This window comes from Rhamphochromis sp. 'chilingali' (assembly GCF_963969265.1).
Source record: "Rhamphochromis sp. 'chilingali' genome assembly, chromosome: 6".
Taxonomy (NCBI): Eukaryota; Metazoa; Chordata; class Actinopteri; order Cichliformes; family Cichlidae; genus Rhamphochromis; species Rhamphochromis sp. 'chilingali'.
This window is the reverse complement of record NC_137933.1, coordinates 33,829,327-33,850,993: the sequence shown is the minus strand read 5'-3', so window position 1 is coordinate 33,850,993 and position 21,667 is coordinate 33,829,327.

Sequence of the window (21,667 nt, the reverse complement as noted above, 5' to 3'; positions counted from 1 at the left end):
ACACACACACACACACACACACCCCTGCATCCACGTTTTCCCCTATAAATTTAAGGAATACTTGTTTATTGTATTTGTCTTAAAGTTACCAATGATTTCTTCATAATGCATTCTTATGCTTTTTATGTCAGGTATTGTAACAAAAATATTTTATCCCTTCAGATACTGTGTCAACAGCTAATATTTCATTTGCTTTTTAGGTATAATGAAGCAGCTAATAAAAAACAAATTAAAAAAACAAAACACAAGTGCGAGAAACAAAAAATCCTGCACAACCGAACATGTACAGTTTAAAATTATAACAATTTTCTGAGATTAAGATGACCCTGACCAGTATTATTAATACAAGTGTTCCATCTTGTGAAACTCTAACAGTTATGTTAAAGTCTGTGCACAGCAGCTCCTGTCAAAAGTGTGAGTATGACCAAACTGTTCCCAGTTTGACTTCCTCATCTATGCAGGAGACTTCTTGATGATGGCCAAACGGCAAAAAGAAACACAGGGCTGTTCACTACAGGACAGCCTCACATGATTAATGACCTCCAATTAGGGCCTGGATGGCAGATTTCGTGGGTTCCTACTGCCCACGCCGCCCCCGACCAATGATGATCTTTCTGAGGCATGCATCAACAGCTTAACTCTCTTACATCAACAACATCCCAAACTTGAACAAGACAGCGTGCTGTCCGCGCAGGAAAGGTTTACTAAGGACAAGTTTAATCTCCACTCCTTAGCATCTGTAGAATGATATAATTTTTCTTCAATGGGTAACAAAGCTAAGCCTAGTCACACTAAGGATGTTGCAGAATTGTTAGATCTTTCAGGGGAAGGCTGATTTCTTCCTTTCATTCGATTTGTTCATGTAGGAATAACTATTCTAGTGCTTTAAAAATAGATGCGCACTTAAAAACAAGGTTTCTAAGTAAATACCATTCTGCATAGCCTTTCTAGGTTCGGTGAAAGTCACATAAAACCTAAAATGTAATTTAAAATAAACGTGCAAATATTTAAGTTAGATCCTCAAGAGCTGTGACTGGTCAACTTGAGCTGTTTGTATTTCACCTATCATCAGCTGCCAGTAAAATTATTTCCACTGCAAACCTTCCATCTACATGTAGTACCAGATGGTAAAAACGTCAAGATTTTTCAGTGTATATAAGTAGTTCCAGTTTATAGCTGGAGGAAGTTGCAACAGAGTGTCTAGAATAACATAACAGGCAAAAAATAGATCCTATTACAAATTAATTTATTGAAAAGTTAAGTATTATTAGTTAAGATGAACCAAGATTAAAATTCTTATATGTGCTCTTTATAAATTTAAATGTGCATCTACACATCTGCAATTATTTGTAGTACTGTTATTGTTATGCTACAAGCCCATATAATATGTACCTACCTACAGTATATCATAAGTAGTATTATTACACCACTACTATTATATTTTTTTTTTCTGCTGTTAGGTTTTAACACTTGCTTTTATTTGTTAATGTAACTGATGATTATTTATGTGTATTATAATGATCTAATAAATACGTGAATGTCTGAATGTACTATATAAGCCATCTGAAAAATAGCATCTGAATATCTTATTAAGGTTTTAGTCTTGATTTTAGCGTACCAATCAGTTAATAACTATTCTCTTTCACAAGGTACTTCCATTTGGGCCATACTCTGCCTGCTGGAATTTGTTCAAGGCTGGCAGACCCACTTTTGTTCATGGAGATTTGACTTTGACTCAGCCCGCCAAAACCACTCAGTTATTAAGACCTGGAAAAGGCTTCAATGGGTGGGGGGAAAGGAAAAAAAATCTGAAAACAATTAAACACAAACCGCGTTTGTACTTGGAAAGGGGTGGTTGTTGTATCCAATCCCGGAGAATTTATGGGATGCCATGGAAGTGTCATTAAAAAGAGAAAGGATGCGAGAACAGCTGTTTTCTGTGATGGCTCACACTGTTTACCATGATTTTTTTTTTCTACAAGACTGTGTCAGACTTACCACAACCCTCCCCAGCAGCCGGATAAGCTTTCCTCACATGGTGCACATATGAAAGAGTTAAATTACAGTACTATATATAATAGTGTGCAAAAGTTTTAGATACTTTAAATATTTGGATTCTTATCCAAGCAGAGCGACTAAGGATGTATCTGATTGATCTGAAATTCATTTACAGAATTACACAACTGACCTACACCTGCTAAGTATCATGTATAACTGAAGTGCATGTAGAGAAATTGGTTTGTTTTTTGGGGATAGAACTGATAGAAAGCATTCACGACATCATTTGTAAAAACATTCCAAATTTAGTGTCTAATAGCTTTTGCAAAATATTGTAACTGTATAAGACAGATATAAGCCACAATGTCTTCTCCTACATTGATTCATTTGTGTGTATGCTACTGTACAAATGTTTGCCACAAAACGGACAGTAAGGTTGCAGAAAATGGACAACTGTATGTACAGAATTGTATGCTTTAAAGAAGCTACCTGGCGTTCAGGCAAAGTGGAATAAGATGATATGAGTGGCCAAGCACGAGATAAAAAAGGCAGAAAGACAGAGGCAGAGAGAGACAGTGTGCCAGAGGAACGTGATTAAGTCTGTTTATGGAGTCCTATCACTGCCACACAAGAGCAGGACCACCTGCAGTCTGGAAGTCATTACGCCAGGGTCACGGGATATCCTACATGTAAACTCTGAGTCACTTCACCTCAAATTGGGTGTAAAGATCCCATTTCCTCCCATCGACAAACTGAACCACCTGCAGGGTGATAGGATATGATGCTGCTGGGGTCTATGGCCTTTACCATTGTTCTGTCCTACTGCTACATTTAACAGAAGCTGTTGATTGGTCAATTAGTCAACTCCTAGTGTAAAATTCCTGAGCACCATGCAACACCCAAATATGAAAAGACTCAAAATTATCTCTAATTTTGATCTGTATGCTTGTATGTAGAGGTAATCAATGTAAGTTACTTATTACAATATTTGTCTTTGACATTGTAGTCAACTCAAATTCATTTTTGTCTAATCTGTGTCTAATTAAAGAATGTTTGTTATTGGAATGTCAGTAGAAGTGAATTAAATATGGCATATCTGCAGGTTCCAGATGTATTTTTCTCTAACAAGTTTTTCTAACAATACATTTACAATTTATTTTCTGATATTCAAAATTCTCCCTATATAGCTTTTTGGCTATATAGGGAGTGGTAGTCATAATTCCTGTTTTAGAAGCAGATACAATGTCTAAATTATATTGCAATTTTATAAAGAATTAATCTCTAGGGGATGAACATCAGCCACTGTTATTCCTCTAAATAAAAATGAGTAAAATATCATACCCAACCAGAGCTCTGACAATAAACAAAGGAGTGCTAACGCGAAACAGTCTCATATTTGCTGTGTACACTTCTCACCTATCCTGTGACTTGAAGGCAGATGAGTTAACGGTGTGTTGAGTTAGATTGATGCATCCCCTCTCACTGACAGTTCTGAATCATGGCTCTAAGCACACACACCAGCAGCAGCTCTGGAATGTCTGATAAAATGATATTAATTCCACACATTAATGAGATTAATGAATCAGAGCAACTCAAAGCAGAGAAACCAGCTTTTCCTTTTTGTCTGGCCCTGAAATAATAACACAAAGGTAATTATAGTGCATCCATCAATCTGCTGCCGGACAGTCTAATTATCTGAGCATTTCTGAAGTGCTCTCACTTCTTTGCACCCATTTGTAATGTGTGATATGTTATTTTTTCATTAATGGAGAGCTCATCTGCAGCTCTTCCTGCATGTTACAGTGGCTACCTGTCAGAAGCTGAGAGGGCTATGATTGAGAGCTGAGGGCCTGAAGATTGAGAGATCCAAAATTTCCATGATGGATGAAGATGTCATACTGCTAAGAGGTACACATCATCGACTCATCGTGCATCTTGACAAAGCACTCTTATCCTCCGAAGGGAATAATGAGCATGCTGACAGCACATCCCCTATAATCAATGGCTTTCAAATGAGGAATCAACTCAACTAATTAAACAAATAATTTCTTCAAACTACCATAGAGTTGTGAGTTTGTCTTTTACTGTCTTTTGCCTCCAAATATAGAGGTAATAACATATCATTCAGGACTCCACACTAAACAACACTACGTTTTTTGGGGGGTTGAAACATTTTCCATAATCTAAATAAAGATTTGCCCTGCAGATTTAGCTCAATTCAAAATCACCTAATTAGCTATGCTTATGGTTTTCTTGATATTTCAATGATACAAGGTTGAAAACCCCAATTTACACTTTGTCTGTTTTCAAATAGTCTTCCAACAAATCTGACCTTTCCTTAGTATAAGATGCGTGGATGGGAAAACATTGTTTTTAAGTATTTTAATTAAGAATTGAATCACTGTTAACATGATAACCCTGGGACATTCTGTGTTATTGTGATTTCCTAATACATAGGACCTCTGTCTATCATTCAGCCGCCTCTCCAGTGTGTCACTCATCCTACAGCTGAACAACAACTCCACTTTTCTGGACTGCTGCTGGTCATTGTTTTACTATCTGAAAGATCAACTGTGAGCTTGAAGGCCACTTACCTGAAGTAGGCTGTGAAATGATTCATAGGCAACCAATGCAAACTTTCCAGGGCTACAAAGCAAAATAACGAATACCTTCTCCAGCCATAGGCCATCTGTGAGACAAAAGAGTCAGTTGTGTGGTGACCTGGCTAGCATACACAAGGTGGGACAGGCTGGTGCTAGACGATTAGGACTAACTGAACTTAACTAACTGAAATATTCATATACATAACCTTTTTTAACATGGAATCCTCAAGATTAGTCAAAACAGCAGATCAAATGCAAAATTAAGACCATTCGAGGTGCAAGGCTGTCAGATCACTTGGACATATTTTGACAAGATCATATTCAATATAGTTCATAAGTGCAAATCTCAGCTAGGTAAAAAACAACAACAACAACAACACACATGTGCACATGCTGATATGATGGCCATTTGTGAACTTCCATGAGATTCCCAAAACACATGAACTGATTGAACTACCCAGGTGTGTTAACTAGTGAAATATCTTTTTTCTCTTATTTTGAAAGTTCATCCACAGATGGGTCCAAGTCACTCTGCCCAGAGGTTTTGTATGTAATTTGGCTGCCTCTCCAGAGGTCTTTCCTCAGAGTAAAAACAGACTCTGTCGCAGGCTGGAGGACCACTCTAACCACAACCTGCATCAGGTGGAGAACTGCTTCATGCACCAATACACAAAGCCCACTGAGGCCGCAGAGCACAATCAGGGCTACCATCACGGCCCAAGACGGTGAAGCTAGAGTCTATTATAAGGACAGAATCATAGAATAGCAGTCACTATTGCACTAATAATTATTTCCACATAGTATATACTGTATATATTGGTTTATTGTGTCACGCGCCCCTTAGTACCAGCACAATGCAGTACCCCATCAGTCAAAAACAGCATATATCATTTAAACTTGCTGCTCAAGTTTAAAGGTATGAAAAGTATATGACCAATCCAGTGACCAATTTGTTTGTTGACAGCAGCTTACAAACAGAAACATTTCAATGAATTATTCATCTTTGTTGAAATATAACTACGAAATGTTTGAATTCAAAGAATAAAAGTAATACAACCTACAACACCAAACACCTGAATTTCTCTAAGACCAATTGCTTAAACCACAACCAGAACTCCACCTCTCTCAAACAAATTCTTCAACTCCATCATCTGGACTTTAATGGAGTTCCAAAACAATAATAATTACATGAGATGACTGAGGCATAACAAGGTTTGGCTCAGCCTGCCCTCCGTCCTAACTAATTGTGCAGTGTACAGAGAGCCACTTCCTGGAGCTTCCTCACTAATGGCTCCACACGATTGATATTTCAGAGAAAAAAAATGTCCCCAGCTGTCCAAATAACCGAGTTTAAATCCTTTCCCCCTTTTATTTTAAATTTCTACACTGAGACGGCCAGAAACTCATCCTACCTTATGTGTCACACAGAGACTCCATAGTTAACCTACATTTCCATCTGTTTCTCTGAGTAACTATGTTCCTTTACACCTGAACAAACTATTTCACAAACTACATCTGTTACATTTCTTTGACCCATTGTTTAAGGAGGATGGAGCTGTCTGAGTTTCCATTAGCTCAAAAAATGAATAGAGAAATGCCTTTAAAAGCTCTTATACACGGAGCACACCACAAATCATTTGACAGACAATGTTATGATGTGTCTCCTGTCTCACTGCAGGGCCTTGCTTGAGGGCAGAGTCCCCCATCTGATAAACACTCCTTTAGTTCTCTATAGCTGCCTAGCTGTAGCCTAGGGGGGAGTAAAGAGGAAAATGTACTGTGATCTTAGAGCTGTAGAATAAGCCATAGACAGGTTAATGGTAATATCATGGAGTGGTCTCCACTTTAATTTCAATAAACTCATTAAAATTTGAGACAAGTCGCTCTGTTTGATTCAAACATCTTGTAAAAAGCTCATAAATGTCCTTTTCTTTTTATAAACAGTGGGGTCAGTTACTTATCGGGTATGGCAGAGGGATGCTATTGAAAAGTGGTTCTCATCTTTGTTTTTACATAGAGGCAGAACAGCTGACAATAAAGTCAACAAATTAAGTTGAATATAAATCAAGACCTAGAAATTTTCCTCTCAGTGCCACACAGGGTCTTACTTGTACATGCACACACACAACATAATGGCATTTAGACACATCATGTTTATTTATGTTTCTGGTATTTATATGTGCAAGAAATCTGAAAGATAAAGGCCTTTTTGCACAACTTCTTGGTATGACAGTCAAAGGAATAAAATTGAGAGCCTACCATCTCTTGTTAATCAGTTGTAGGCCACTAGAGAGTGGAAAAACTTCCTACATTAAGATTACACTCAAATATAGCAGTTTGTTTATTTGACAAACAAAATATCACCAGTTTGCAAAATCCTTAATAAGTCTAAATGTACAAAAATCTGATTTTCTTCTTTGTACGCACAAATATTTTTATGCTATATGAAGGAGCATTTTGCCATAGGATGCCAATATACATGCATATGCCAATGTCTCTTTTAGACTTTCCAACAAACACAAAACCATTTAACTCTGAATTTACCACTAAAGGTGATATTTGGGCTTAATCTATTATCTATAATCAATCTGCCATAAAACAACATCCACACTGATGACACAGGTAATCATCTTTTCTGTCTATCTGATTTGAAACCATGGATAAAAAGATTTCTTTTTCTAATATTAATGAACTGATGAATGTGAATAAATGAATTAATAGTATTTTTAATTATTATTTATAAAATATTTTATTTCAATGTATTTAGTCATTATTTCTTTATTTATGTGCCATCTTAATATTTTATACCAATTCTTCACTAATCCACTTATGGCCATGTTCCCAAATAACATTTATTTGCTTTTTATATGATCAAAAACAAAGTCTTTGAATAATATAGACATTGTGACACACTATAACAGTAGTTACATTTATGTAGATGCCATATGGATATGAGACACAACAACAAAACACAACTTGTTGTATCTCACAAAGTGAATGTGACAGATCCAAATATCCCATGGGAACACCTAATACTGTGGTAAGGGACCCGCTTTCTTTACTATACTATGAACAATTCACCTCATCCAAGACTATAGCATCTCTAAGTTGGGTTATTCTTTCCCGTGTCTGATAGATCACCTCCCTAGCTTGAATTGTGTGGTTTGAGGCAATTTCATTTTCCAGCCTCGCTCAGAAGTTATCTAAATGGATTGTACAATAATCCGTTATGCCCTGAAACCACACAGAAAATAATTATTGTGTTCAAATGTTTGACAGGAAAAATTAGTAACAATCACCAAGAGAGCAGGTGTTTTTCTTTTTCCTTCTCTTTTCCCCCCTCCCTGAGTGCCCGCAGCAGAAAAGGTTGTGTACAAGGCTAGTATTGATTTTAAAACCATTTGACAAAGGATAAATAAGACGGGAGAGGAGGGAGGCCTTAGCCATGAGCTTTTTGATCAATCAACATGTCACAGCTGGAACTAAATTCAATTCTTATTTATCAAAATCCCCTGCTTGGTTAGAATGCTATGCAACAATGCTTTTCAGACACCCTGAAAAGTCCTTAGAGCCACAAGCATCACTGTCACCTGCATAGATTTCATGACGGAAATACTTTGCTGTGAAATCTTTATCATGTGAAGACAATAAATTCATTTGAATTGCATGAGGTCACCTATATACAGAGATGTCAGACACCCTACATTTTGTTCTTACATACACGATTTCAGATGTCAGAACATGTAAACTGCTGGTGAATGAAATAATATGCCAAAACATGTAGTTGCCGCTGTGTAGGTTGAACATGCAATTGCATTTATGTCCACAGATGAGCATCTATTACCTTTCATCCGTATGAATGAGCCGACAGCCCTATAATTCCTGACAACCTTTGTGTATGTTTATAAAACAGAGGTCAAAGGTCAGGATCTAACCAGTTATTTCACAACAATAGACTCTGATTAACGCTGAACACCCAGGGTACCTTCAATCAAACACATGTGATTAAGAAATGCATTTTCTATCATCTACGCATGAAATCAGATAAAAACCTTTCTTGACTTTTATTGCAAAAAGAACAGAACAGAACAGAAGAGGTCATATTTTTAGAACAATACACCTACTCACCCACCTTTGATCCAACACTAACCCTTCAAACACCTCATCCAACCTATAATAATAATCTCTTTAATAATGGCAACATAGTATCTTGTGGAGTATAAAAAGTATGTGATGGGGTTAGAGAAGGAGTGGAAACACATTTGATAAGTCAGGCATTTATCACAAGGTCAACACAAACAAACACTAATCTTTGAGTAATTTAAACTGTAAGAACAAAGTGAAGAAACAGGTGGAAAGTCACACAACTATGGGTGTAATAGAGATGGCGATAAGATTCACACTCACCTTCTTGCTGCTGGAACAACGCTAACCGCTAAGCCATTGTGTTAAAATCAGAATCCATTACTGATCCTCTGAAATAAAAACATCATTAAACCTATTTACATACAAAACCCACACACAAACTGCTTGTTCAAAAGACATCATAATAATGGGGGATTTAGTCAAAAGCTCTTCTAGTTGGAACAGCAACTTATTACAGTGGAGTCTTGTAGATAATTCCTACCCCTACGAACCCATGAGTAGTATTAGGTAGCATTAAGACAATGACAAAGCTGAACAGCTGATTCAATCCAGGATTGCCCAATGAGTAACATATTTCATATTTATTATGTATCAACTTTTTTTGGGAAAATATGCATCTGTTTTATACCAAAAATATTTAAAATGGTTTGCAGAAATAAATCAAACCGACCAGTAATACCAGTGCAAAACACAAAATTAGCACAAATCACGTTAGGCTCCCCTCTACCAAGTGTAACGGATTAAATTATATGTGGCAGACATTCACAGGTCACACTGCATCCTTTGTAAACTCAACACCCATTTCCTGTTCCCATGCAGATGTGGCTTTGATGATAAATTGATTATCAAACAACATAAAAGTGGTGCAGATCTTCAAGATTAATGCCCACTGGTGACAGCTTGAAGTAGACAAGTTTTCCCATGGTTGACTAATAAGATACAAGTAGTTGTTTGTTTGTTTAGAGAGTGAAGAGCAGGACAAGCAGCCTCATTTTTATTTTTACCACCACTGAAACCTATATTTGAAAGCCTTGAAAATAGTAAATATAGAAATATTATAAAGCAGTCTAATGTTGAGCAACTCAATGGCCAAGTATAAAACTATGTTCATGAGATACTATGCTGTGTACAACACTATAATATTAAACTGTTAGTCACTGATTGTATCATGGCATTATTGTTAAGGGGTCTGAGAATACCCGCAACTCAATTGGCATCATTCTAGCTGGAGAGAGAGCAAAGAAGAAAAAGAAATGAAGGTGATATTTCAAATAAATTACTCGGTATGAAAATATTTATCTTGAAAATTTAATTTGCTTCTATGGCCCTTTAGCTACAAAAAAAATCATTTTAAGGAACATACCTATTTCGCATCAGTGAAAATCATGAATGAAAGCTCCACCTCTGTCCAACACACAAGGAATCAATCCGAAATGCTTATGACAATTAACAGTGCAAGATGCAATAAGAGCTGGGTGTTGTGACAGCTTAGATTTGGATTAAACCTGGGTTAATAGGATAATTTTTCTCACAAAAGGTACTCTGTCAAACCAGAGCAATCAATTATTATGAATTATACATGCATTGAATTAAGTGTCTAATGTCATTAATATGTCTCATTAGTTTGCACTGAGTGCAGGAGATTTTCTCCTCTGTGACTCTTCCATCAAAAGGAGAAATGGGGGGGGGGGGGGGGGGGGGGGGGGGGGGGGGGAATAACAGTATTTGCATTGAGCAGAGGCGCCACTGTGTCAATGTCAAATGGAGTGTTTGTAATGTCTCTCTCTCTTCTCCTGGAAAGCATGAGCTTTATTCATTTCAAATATTTTCAGTGATGCATTAGTGTCAGGATGTGTCGGTTCCATTTCTCAGAGACGAGCACAACTCTGACAGCATGGGTGGATGTGTAAATACAACAGAAAACACTTAACTATGAGATCATCTGTGCTGGGTTATTAATCTCGCTTTTTAAGGGCCTGTGTGGCCTGACTCCATGATCCTCCTTTCCCTCGTGTTGCTATATTTTGAACCATGTTATCTTCCTGGAAAAAAAAATCCATTAAGGAGATGGATGTATTTTGGGGATGGTTGGAAAACAAAAGGAACACACAAGTGCTGATTGGGTGGGTTATGGGTTAAGGACACATTTACAATTGCCTTCTTTGTTTGGATGGGTTACCATACAGAGTCCAATGCTCCCACTGCTGCTGTAAATCCACACATCTCCCAAGTTGATGAGTGAGTCCCTGCCCAGCAAAAAACACAGAAATGTACTTTAAGACGTTTAGTGCTAAAATATAAATCATTTTGTGTTCTTGGGTGTCTTTTTCTAATACACATTTTCTACAGAAACACCATACTTCACATCAGTAGCATGGCTTGGGATTGGTATTCCAGGTCATGTCCCTCACACAGAATGGGTCTCAGTCTACTGGCTCTACTTATTCAAGGCACATCTCTAGTCTATAAGCATGTATTGCAATGCATTAAATACTGATACTTCGTGTGAAAACTGAATCACAACACTGACATTGTAGACTGCTTGAAAAATATAATCTCCAATTATTTAACCTAAGTATATTCATGACAACTCACTGAGGTCATTCTCTGCTGTTCCAGCACAAGTCAGACCATACAATATATTGCCCATGCTTATTCACAACACTGACTTCTAGACATGCAATGACCCCATGTGTCATCTCTTGTGGTGTTGAATCAAGGGGTGATGACATGTCCCTGCTGCAACCTGGTAAGCACTAAACCACAGGCCAATGGTGCATTGTCACCCTTCAAATACATTAGAAAACACATCCATAGCTTCAAAATCTTTACGTAAAGATGATGAATGCCCAATTGTCAAACCTAACAAAGAAGAAGACAGAAGCAAAAATAAATAGATACAACATGTGCCTTTATCTAATACAAGGCTATAAAATCGCAGATAAAGGGCAATCATGCACGCCTTACATAGAGCTTCTTCTAAGGAGACACGGCAACCTTAGCCTTGTTGAATTCAATCCAGGTATACTTCAATTAATTAGAACTAAATAAATAATGTGCAAGAAGCCTATTTAGAGGTTTTATTCTCGAGACATAAAAGCCATTAATTATCAGGGTCAGTGTAAGAAAGCGAGATAAGAGGGAGCAAGGGTACATCGCAATAAGTGAAACAGGTAGAATTCTAAATGTCAATTAAACCAGTGAACTTTAAATCACAACATGAGATAAACAATATCAACTAAAGATCAAGTTTTGAGCTTGATATTTTCTTACACATACCAGAGATGAGAGACTCCAAACTAAGAGGAAAACACTGTTAAAACATTCTCCTGAAATTATTCTTCTTTGTTTTTGAGTGTCCATGGAGGCAGGTGAAGTCTGCCCTTATTACCAATGTCAGAGATTCGATTAAGCACGAAGAAAGCAAATGATCCCAATGAACTAATGATTAATCCGGCAGGTCTATTTACTAATGTACCAGAATGCATTAGAGGCATAAGTTAATGGGGACAGGACATCAATTCAAATACAAATGAACCACATTTGCATTGGACGCTTATTGACTGGTGTAACAAAACGAATTACAAAAGGTAATCTACTTATAAACCTTAGAGACGGATGAAACATGATTCCCAACATATCTACAATTTAACTTGGAACCTTTCTTGCCTCCAGAAATGACAGCATCAATACAAACAGATTGACCAGTGTGTCATCAAAATAAAACATCAGTTCCAATTAAAAGACAAACTAGAAATAATTAACCTGATTTCTTGGCACAGCATGAGGAAAACTATTTATTCTGATAGTGCAAGACAACCTTACTCTGTAAACTCTAACCTGCATGAATGCTATTATGCATACCTGCCTGTATAACTGAAGGCAAAAACGAAAAATTTTTTGTGTACTGCAGTGTAATGAACTCCCATTACGGCTATTAGCAGCAGAAATTTTCCCACACCTGCTTTGCCAGGCAAAGGACAGTGTGGGGGATAGTGAGACGTGCCAGAGGCGACAGTGCTATGGCATGCCTGAAAATGTTCCAGCCGTGTGCAGGGCTTTCCCTAGGGACAAGGAAAAATAAAATAAAAATACTCCTCTTGCTTTGTGGATCAAAGGCCCAGACTTAATCCTCGCTTTGTTCTTGTACATAGATGAAAATGAAAGCCCACTTCAGTGGATTGCTTCCCTCTGGGCCCTTGGGCACAGCACTGGACCCAGAGCACAGTCTTATCAATAATGCTGCACTCTTAACTATAGGCTTAAATTAGTGGAAAATATTCTACAATTTGACGGAAATCTATCCATTCCCTCTTCCCAGCGGTAATGACACTTTTGCTAGCTTGTCTAATACCATCTAGTAAGTGATTTTTGTAAGGGGAGGAGGGTGGTTTAAAAAGAGAAAAGCAGCAGTTCTATTTGATGTTTCGATCTGGGATTGATCTCAGAGGAAAGACTCAAATTCTGAAAGTAGGATTATTGGCTTCACTGGCTCTCCTCAGATGTCAGAGATCTTTGAACAGCCTTGTAAAGTGCACTACTTCCAGGCTGCTGCTGAACTGCTTATGAACTCATCAAAAGAGCACCTGTCTCCATATTAATGAGGCACCATGCACTTGACAAGGGTCCTCTTCCCACACATACCTGTCCCCTTGAGAACCTCACCACTTTTCCTGGAAACCGTAGAACAAAGGTGCTTCTCATTCTTGAGCTGGTGTCTCCTCACATCCACTTTTTGGAGCAAGCTCACCAGAACATCTGTATTGCAAAGTGCCCCACCAAAACTAGAAAAAATCTGCAATAGATCAGAAATGGAATTAATTAAATTATGTCGATTTGTTTATTTTAGACAAATACGTCTTGTGTCTGCTTGTGTCACTGGAGGTCCCAAGACAGCTTGTGATGTGATCTGCCATACTGAATTTAGTCAAAATTTTCCATTTTTTCCATATGCTTCATTTTTTTAAACATTCACTCAAAAATGTTACCAAATGGACTTGGACACCAAATGTGGTGTGTAAACTTGGAAACACTCTCATGAGTCTACCAAAAAACTGCAGTTCTTCTAAGTATCATTTTTTGATGTAAATGCCTAAGTGTTCCTACAGAGGCAACTGCAGCTAATCAGCATGTCTTAGGCTTCACCCACTACTTTAAGCCATTGAACTCTGTGTGTGTGTGTGTGTGTGTGTGTGTGTGCGTGTGTGTGTTTGCATACGCGCGTACACTGCTCGTGCCTTCTGAACCACATTTAATAAATTTTTTGACTATTATTATAGCTTTTTGTGTGACACAGACCCTCCCAAAGGTTTGTGCTTCTGTTTTAGGGAGTGAATCTGTGATTTTTTCAGTCTGTTACTTAGTACTAATTAGCAGATATGCATTTGTTCTGGCTCCTAAAAGTGCTAACCTTGATGTTTCAAAGTCCAAAGAGTCAAAACAGTCCAAAACCAGTCGGGGATGTCACAGTGTCTGTGTCCTTTTCTTATAACAATGCTTTTGACGTGGTCTGGTCAAGCTGACATAGCAACCTAGTATCCTGCTGAACTGCTTGGCCCCTTGTTTTACATGCAGTTACATCTAAAATAAACAAACACACCTTATACTATGAATGCCCAGAACACAAACGGGATTTTGTGCAATTAAACACTTATGATAATTAAGGATGAAAACAGATAAATAAGATAAATGTCTCATTTTGATGCAGCAGTGATAGCAGTTGTTCTCTGTATATGTGGGTTGATGGATGAGGATTGGAGGGTCTGGCAGTGTCGGCGTGGGGGTAGGGGTTGGGGTATAGCTGAACTGTAATTGATAATGTAAAGGCAGATGGGGGTCTCTGGGGAGATGGAAAGAATCCAAGCAGATGGCCAAATTGCCGCTTATTTATGTGGAGCAGAGGACTCAGCCCTCTCGTCCACATGGTATGATGGATCATTATAGCTCTTTGTGCATAAGCACCAATATGCTTTTAAATCTGGACAGCAAAGCTGAAGAAAGCCAACAAGCAAATGTGCCATATTTCAAGGGTCCTGTCAGAAACATTGGTGTGGGGGTGGGGGGTTATGGCAAACAACCTATGCCACAATGAATCTAATTAAGACTCTACAAGAGAGCCTCAACAAAAATGAAAAAGGGAGGTTTGCTAAGTGTTGTTTCTTCAGCAGCAGAAATGTATAGTCGGAGGATTTGAAGTTTATGAAGGCTGCCATGCTCAATGCTCACACACTTGTGTTAGTGGTCAGTTTGTTTTGATGACATACACTGTCATTACCTTCGATCAGCTGTTTTGTTCACAGACACAGACAGATTGGTTAATATGGTTGAGGCCCCTTTGATCCCACCCTGTCCCTGGGTTAACTCTATTAATGTCACCCCGGACCACCTATTTCATATTTACTAAGACTCTTTCATCTCCCCATGTAGTAATTGGACTTCTAATGTGAAAGCACTGACGTGAAGGCCATCCATCGGACTGAAATTACAGAGCATTCTCTCATGGCTTCTCATAAAGACACTTCAATACTAACCAGCTTTCCAGTGTTGGGGATTGTAGCTTTAAGCAACTCTTCCATATCATTTGTACAAAGTTGTCCATCTTTAGTGGAAAAAATTGCATTAAATGAACAAAAACATCCCTGAAAACTCATAGGTAGTACCAAGGATATATGACTGTGTCTCTGTGTTCAATGAAAGACTGCAGATAAACTACTTATACACAGATCCTGAGTTAATGAAGATTGGATCAAAATCACATCAAGATGTGATTGAATATACTTTTAAAATACTTTTTTTGAGACTTATATTTTGTTGCGGTTCACTTCCACCTTCCTGTACACAGCAAATCCAGCATGTCCAAATTAACACTGTCGGATTTGATTTCAACACTATTAAAGTGTCTATATGGGTCCACACCAGAGAGTGTTAATTTAACTCTTTTTGGAGAGTTGGTACGTTAACTCTGATTTAGTGTTAAACACCAAATCTGTCTGGAGTTGATAATTTAACACTTGGTGTTAAGAGTTTATATATTAACTCTCAAAGAGTATTTTAGTTTAACTACGTAAGAGTTATCTTCTAATTCATTCTAAAAAGCGGGAATTTTACTGTTCTGAACTTCTAGAAATTTCTTTTGGAAATAAACATTTACTAAAAAGATGCAATGGTTTTTGAAAAACATTTATTCTGAACTGTGCACCACAATTTCAAAACATTTTCTGAAAGATGTAACAGTATACATGTTCTCACTTTCATTAGAAATTTGTTTATCAAAAGGTCTGACATGGTAAATGCAAATAACAGCATCTCATCACTTATTTCTTCAATACAATATGCATGTCCTTCATTCATCACTTTGTGGAACTGCAACGCACTTCTGCTCTCCCCCATATTCCATCTTCACAAGCATATCCTGTGCGGAGATCGAATAAAAATTAGTTGACACTAATTAATGGCACAAATAATCCAGTAAACAATTGCAGCACAGTAAAAAAAAAAAAAAAAGGAATCCTCTTTGAGCCATTACTTGTGTAAAGTATTTTCCCAAAAGACAAGGACACAGGCAACAGGTAATACTGAACTAAATGTAAAACCTCAACCTTTTTAATTTTTACCTAAACCGTGTGCACAAAACTCTGGAGGGATCTATGCTAACGTAGAACCCAGTCAGGACGTCAGCTACTGCTGTTTGCTCGTTTTTGTTTTTTTATGGGCGATCGTTTTCAGGCTTCAAGTAGCACCATTATACCAACATTTCATATTCTAGACATTGTTTTAGGTGTATTTGACCAAAAGTTTGACTGAAAATTCACATGCAAGCTTTTTTTCAAGGCTGTGGTATTTGCCCGCAAACAATACCTTTCAGCTAGCTAAAACAGAATATTATGCTATCAGCGAGCAACATGGCTAATGCCTTTCACACAGCTTTGTCTCAACTCCAAAGAGCCACAGAAGTAAAAGCTCATAATAATAATTGAAACAATCTTTGAAAAAATGACTTACCAAGCATGGCAAACAACTCAAATATGTAGAGCAAAATGTTCTGAAACGGCTTCACTTCAGCTTCGATTGGAGCCGTGCTGAGAATTTACTCTGTTGGTGTCATAGCCCCTCTAGGAGTTCAGAGTTAAGAGGTCAAGAGTTAATGTTTCCATTTTAACACCTCCAGATTTGACAGAGAAACACTCATTTTTAACACTCGATTTTAACTACTATCATTTTACACCTCAGAGTTAAAAGAATGTGACTCTGCTTAGAGTAAAATTAACTCTACCTTTGCAAGGAGACTATTAACACCAAAAAATTTAACACTTTTGAATTTGCTGTGTAGCAACAAACAGTATGAAGTTTGTGACTACAGCTGAAATTAAGTGAACATTTTTGTATTTCTAAAACAAGCAAAAGCCCTGAAAGCTTCCACTTTTTACATGTATGTATATCTTGTGTGATACAGTTATTTGGAAAAAATAACTCCCCACAGAAAAGCAAAGTAAATGTGTCATTAGATGTGGAATGTATAGCACTTCCCTGGGCCTCCCACATTTTACATTCCAGAGTAACACCAGCGAATATTAATATTTGCTTTTCATTTCAACCAGCAGTGGTGCTCTGTTCAGGAGGAGTGTGGCAAATGTGACCTTCAGACAGGATATTAGAGTGAATGAGGGAGTATGATTCGGCCAGTGAAACAGAAGTTGGACATAATTGCGGATATTGTTTTTCCAAATATAAAATGAATGCAACGGTACATCTGCATTAAATGACTAACACTCGAGGTGACTCACTGGAGCTGACTTTGAGGTAAAGGTTTTCTTTTTGGGCACCCAACACTGACTAACATAAGATGAGAAAATGACCCCATCACAGTAACTGCAACTTCTGTTTGACACTACCATAAAGCAGTGGCTATTGTTAGGGAGGGATTACTCAGCACCCAACATTACACTTCTAGTCACAAAGAGAATAATCAGAACGTGAAAGAGCTATCATGCAGCCAAGGAACTTTGGGTCCTAAACAGAGAAGTTAAGCTCTAGAAATACACCCTGTTTTGAGAGTTGATACCCACATTAACAAACACTTTGAAACATAACAAGGACATTAATCAGTCAATGATTTACAGCAGAGGGGGCTCCTCCACTCTATCAAAGGGTTCTTTTTACTACAGTGTGGGTCTTATTGTTGTAATCTTCCCAAAAGTTTATCATAACATGGCACTATGATTGTGGACAGATTAGAGTTTAGTAGAAGCAGCTTTGCCATGGAAGAAAATGAAACAAGAAAATACACAGCTCAGATTATGTGCAGATCCATTTAGATCCAAACTAGTATATTTGAAGATTAAAAATGAGGTTATTCCTAAAACAAAAAACAAAAAACAAAAAACAAAAAAAGTCCATTTCAGATTTATATACATTCCCATATGGAAAAGAAATAGTAAAAACATATATGATTTACTCATGAAAGTGGCCACTTTCATGAGTAAATCATATATAAATCATATAAGGCTTACATGATTTACTCTTGAAAGTGGCCAATTTCTCATTACTTTCATATATTTTTTAGTAAGTATACAAAACATACAAGTTTCATTATATAATTTTTCAAGGGATCTTATGTGTTTTCACTCTTGTATGCTTTTCATACAAGTTTCATACAAGACAGATAAAAACTTTATAAGATTTATATATATCTTTTCCATATGGGTTAGCCAAACTGAATGTTCTAAACAAGACTTTGTAAAATGTACCAAAAAGTAAGTATTGTGCTATCCCACATATTGGTCATGACAATGACACTAAGATCTAGGTTGAAAAAAAAATATGGGAATGATTTAGCTAACATCCAACTTTCCAGAAATCTGCAAGACGATTATGACTCATAGCATATGTACTCTAATGCCATGGAAACCATTGCAACACAGCTAATTTTGAATACAATAATGAACATTCACAACTGATGTTGATGAATCACCAGAATGGTAATCTGAGGAACTGGATTGGTTTCTGCCGTCTGCCAAAAACATGATTCCTCCAGGCAACACATGCAGGAACTACAGACAAGTACAGGAGGAAGGCTATTTGTTTGAATTATTGGGCAATTTTCCATCAATCACAAAAAAAAAAAACATTCCTTAACCTCATGTGAAATAAAATCCCAAAGGAATACTGATTCCAAACACAAAGAAAATAGGAAGACAGTGACTTGACTAGAAAGTGGGCCGTGTTTTTGATGTAGCAGAGTGACCACTCATTCTACACTTTCAAGAGCAATGCATGATTCTGCTAAAATGGTGACAGTGTCTGCACCCAATTTTGGTAATAATTTGCTTGGACAGAAAGAAACAGTCTGGAAGCAATTTGTGATAATACAACCAAGTTTTCTTTTTCCTCTAACTAAAGTTATTCTAACTATTGACCTTTCCAGTGCTTGAATGGCATTTCCAAGTGTTCTGGGATGCCAATGGTGCTCTCAAACGGAACTTTTTAATTCTGTGCGTCAGTGTTGTTTTAGGCCTCATCTCTGGGGTAAAGCATTTAAACTATTACTGTATGCGCACTCTTCTAACACACTAACTCAATAGTGGACCTATTGCTGTACACTTGGCAACATCTATTTAAAGGACCGAAGGATATAAAGATTTTGATTTACGTTCCGTGAGGACCGAAAAATACGTAAAAGTCTGACTTTTCTCACTGAATTTTCCTCGTGTTCTGCTATTACTTTGTGACACATCCGCTGCGCGTGGAAAATTACCACTTCAAATATCTAAAGAGACTCAGAATTCACAGTTGTGCTTTAGGATTATGAGATAATCTAACAACCTGCTGAGCTCTCTTCCTTTTACACTGCTGCTCCCTTGTGGTGTATCAAGATATGATAGGCTGCTGTGACAAAGTGTAAATCCAGTGGTCTCGGGTGATTAATTAGCAACAAGAAAATAGATAGATTGTGTTTATTCCTGTTGTTGAGGATTCATAAAATGAAAACCAACTACCTTTCAAAACAGAGATTACACAAAGATAGCTGATGCTATTGTTTTATTTTAACAGAATAAGTAAGGGTTTCATATTAGAAATGTAAAATTTAAGTTTTCATTTCTCTGACATCATATATCATCCTTAGGTAACTTAAAAATATGCAAATATACATGGCTGGTGGCTATATTTTCCAAATCTAGATGAAAGGTCTATCCAAACATCCGCATCACTCACACAATTCAAACTTGTCCCTCAATCATATGCTTGTCCTGACGCCCCAACACCTTCATCCCAGCCCCCATCTCTCAGCAACGCAATCAGGTAAATCCCACATTAACTCCTGGGAAACAGCCCATTAATATTTCACTTGTTTTCAAGCCTGTTTGTGCCATACATCAATGCCCAGCTACTCCTTTCAAAGCCATACATTAGAACTATTTTCAAAATACTTCATTGTCAGCCTGTGGCAGCCTCATTACTTATTAAGATAAGAGAAAAGATGTTCAGAAGCAGTTGGCGGCTCAGCTTGCTTTAAAAGATCCTTTCTACTGTTCCACCTCCTCCGCCTGCCTCCTACACTACCTCCTTCTCTGTACTCGTTTGTGTTAACACTGTCAGAGAATCTTTAGGTAGTAGCTTTGTTGAAAATATGTGGGATGTTACTTTAGAAAAAGTAAAGAGTACCAAAATAATTGCTAGAACAGACTCCTACGAGTGCTACAATGCATAAAGCATCCACAGCTTGCAACATTAAAGCACATTACTATCAAAACACCTGTAACTGAGTCATTGGAATACACAATAAGAAAATACACAACATGTATTTTCATATTACACACATGAAAAACTTGAACCCTTGAACCTCTAACATAATGGGACTGGGTGGCTTGCTTATAAACTTCTAAGGCTAAAAATCTTCACTGCCTTTTTCATTCAGATTCAGTTATTGACCTTTACAGGCAACATAAGCAATATCATCTCAGGTATATGAGGAATATTTGGAGAGCACCTAAAAATCAGGAAGAATAAACTGCCATGCTGAGGCAGTGATAACCAAAGGAAGATTGCAGTGCAGTTGCCTCATCTTCTCTGACAAAAACTGAATAAAAAATTTTAATTGCTATGATGGGTTTTAAAAAAAAAATATACTACAAAAGAAAGAAAAGATCAGAGAGGAAGATTTGGGGATGTTATAGTCCTTCTTTACTGTCACTCTTTCAGGATGATGGCATACCTTTGTAACTATTGAAAACTGTTTTTGAATGCTTCTTGATGGGTCTTCATTACCTGCACATCAAAACTGACAGCAGATGGAATTACTTTCAAAAGTATTTTCAAGTGTTGATATTAAGGCGTAAAATTTCTTTTTGTCTTCAAAAACTGCACCACCAACTACTCACAAGTGTCCAATTTGGTGAAGACAACTTTCCTTTATCTCCAGAACCCATAATGGAAACCAGCAAAGGCAAGAGAAATTACCCAGCTGATACTCAAAATAATAGAACTCCAAGAGAAGCACTGGGTTGGAAGGAAACAGTGACGCGGATTAAGTGTCACAAAATGCAAGAGCCAGGATGAGAGACGCGTGAGAAGAACACAGTTAAAAGTTTTTTTAACTTAGACAAAAACGGCCCGTTTAGAAAGGAGAGACGGCAACATTTATTGCATACCAAATGCAAAACTTCAGTTGAATTCCTAATCACTTTAAGATGACCTTGATGGAATACATCATGAGATCAAAGAAAGGTGTGCAGACACTTATAAGACACTCAGAATACAGCATTTATACAAGGGTCTTAATAATGTAATGGTGGATACTGTTGACATGCGTCTGCTTAATAAAACAAAAATGTTCTGAAGATGGAGTACAGAAAGATCATCTTACACACTTTTTTCCTATCATGTTGTTTCACATACCTTATGTAAAAGCAGTGAAAATATCA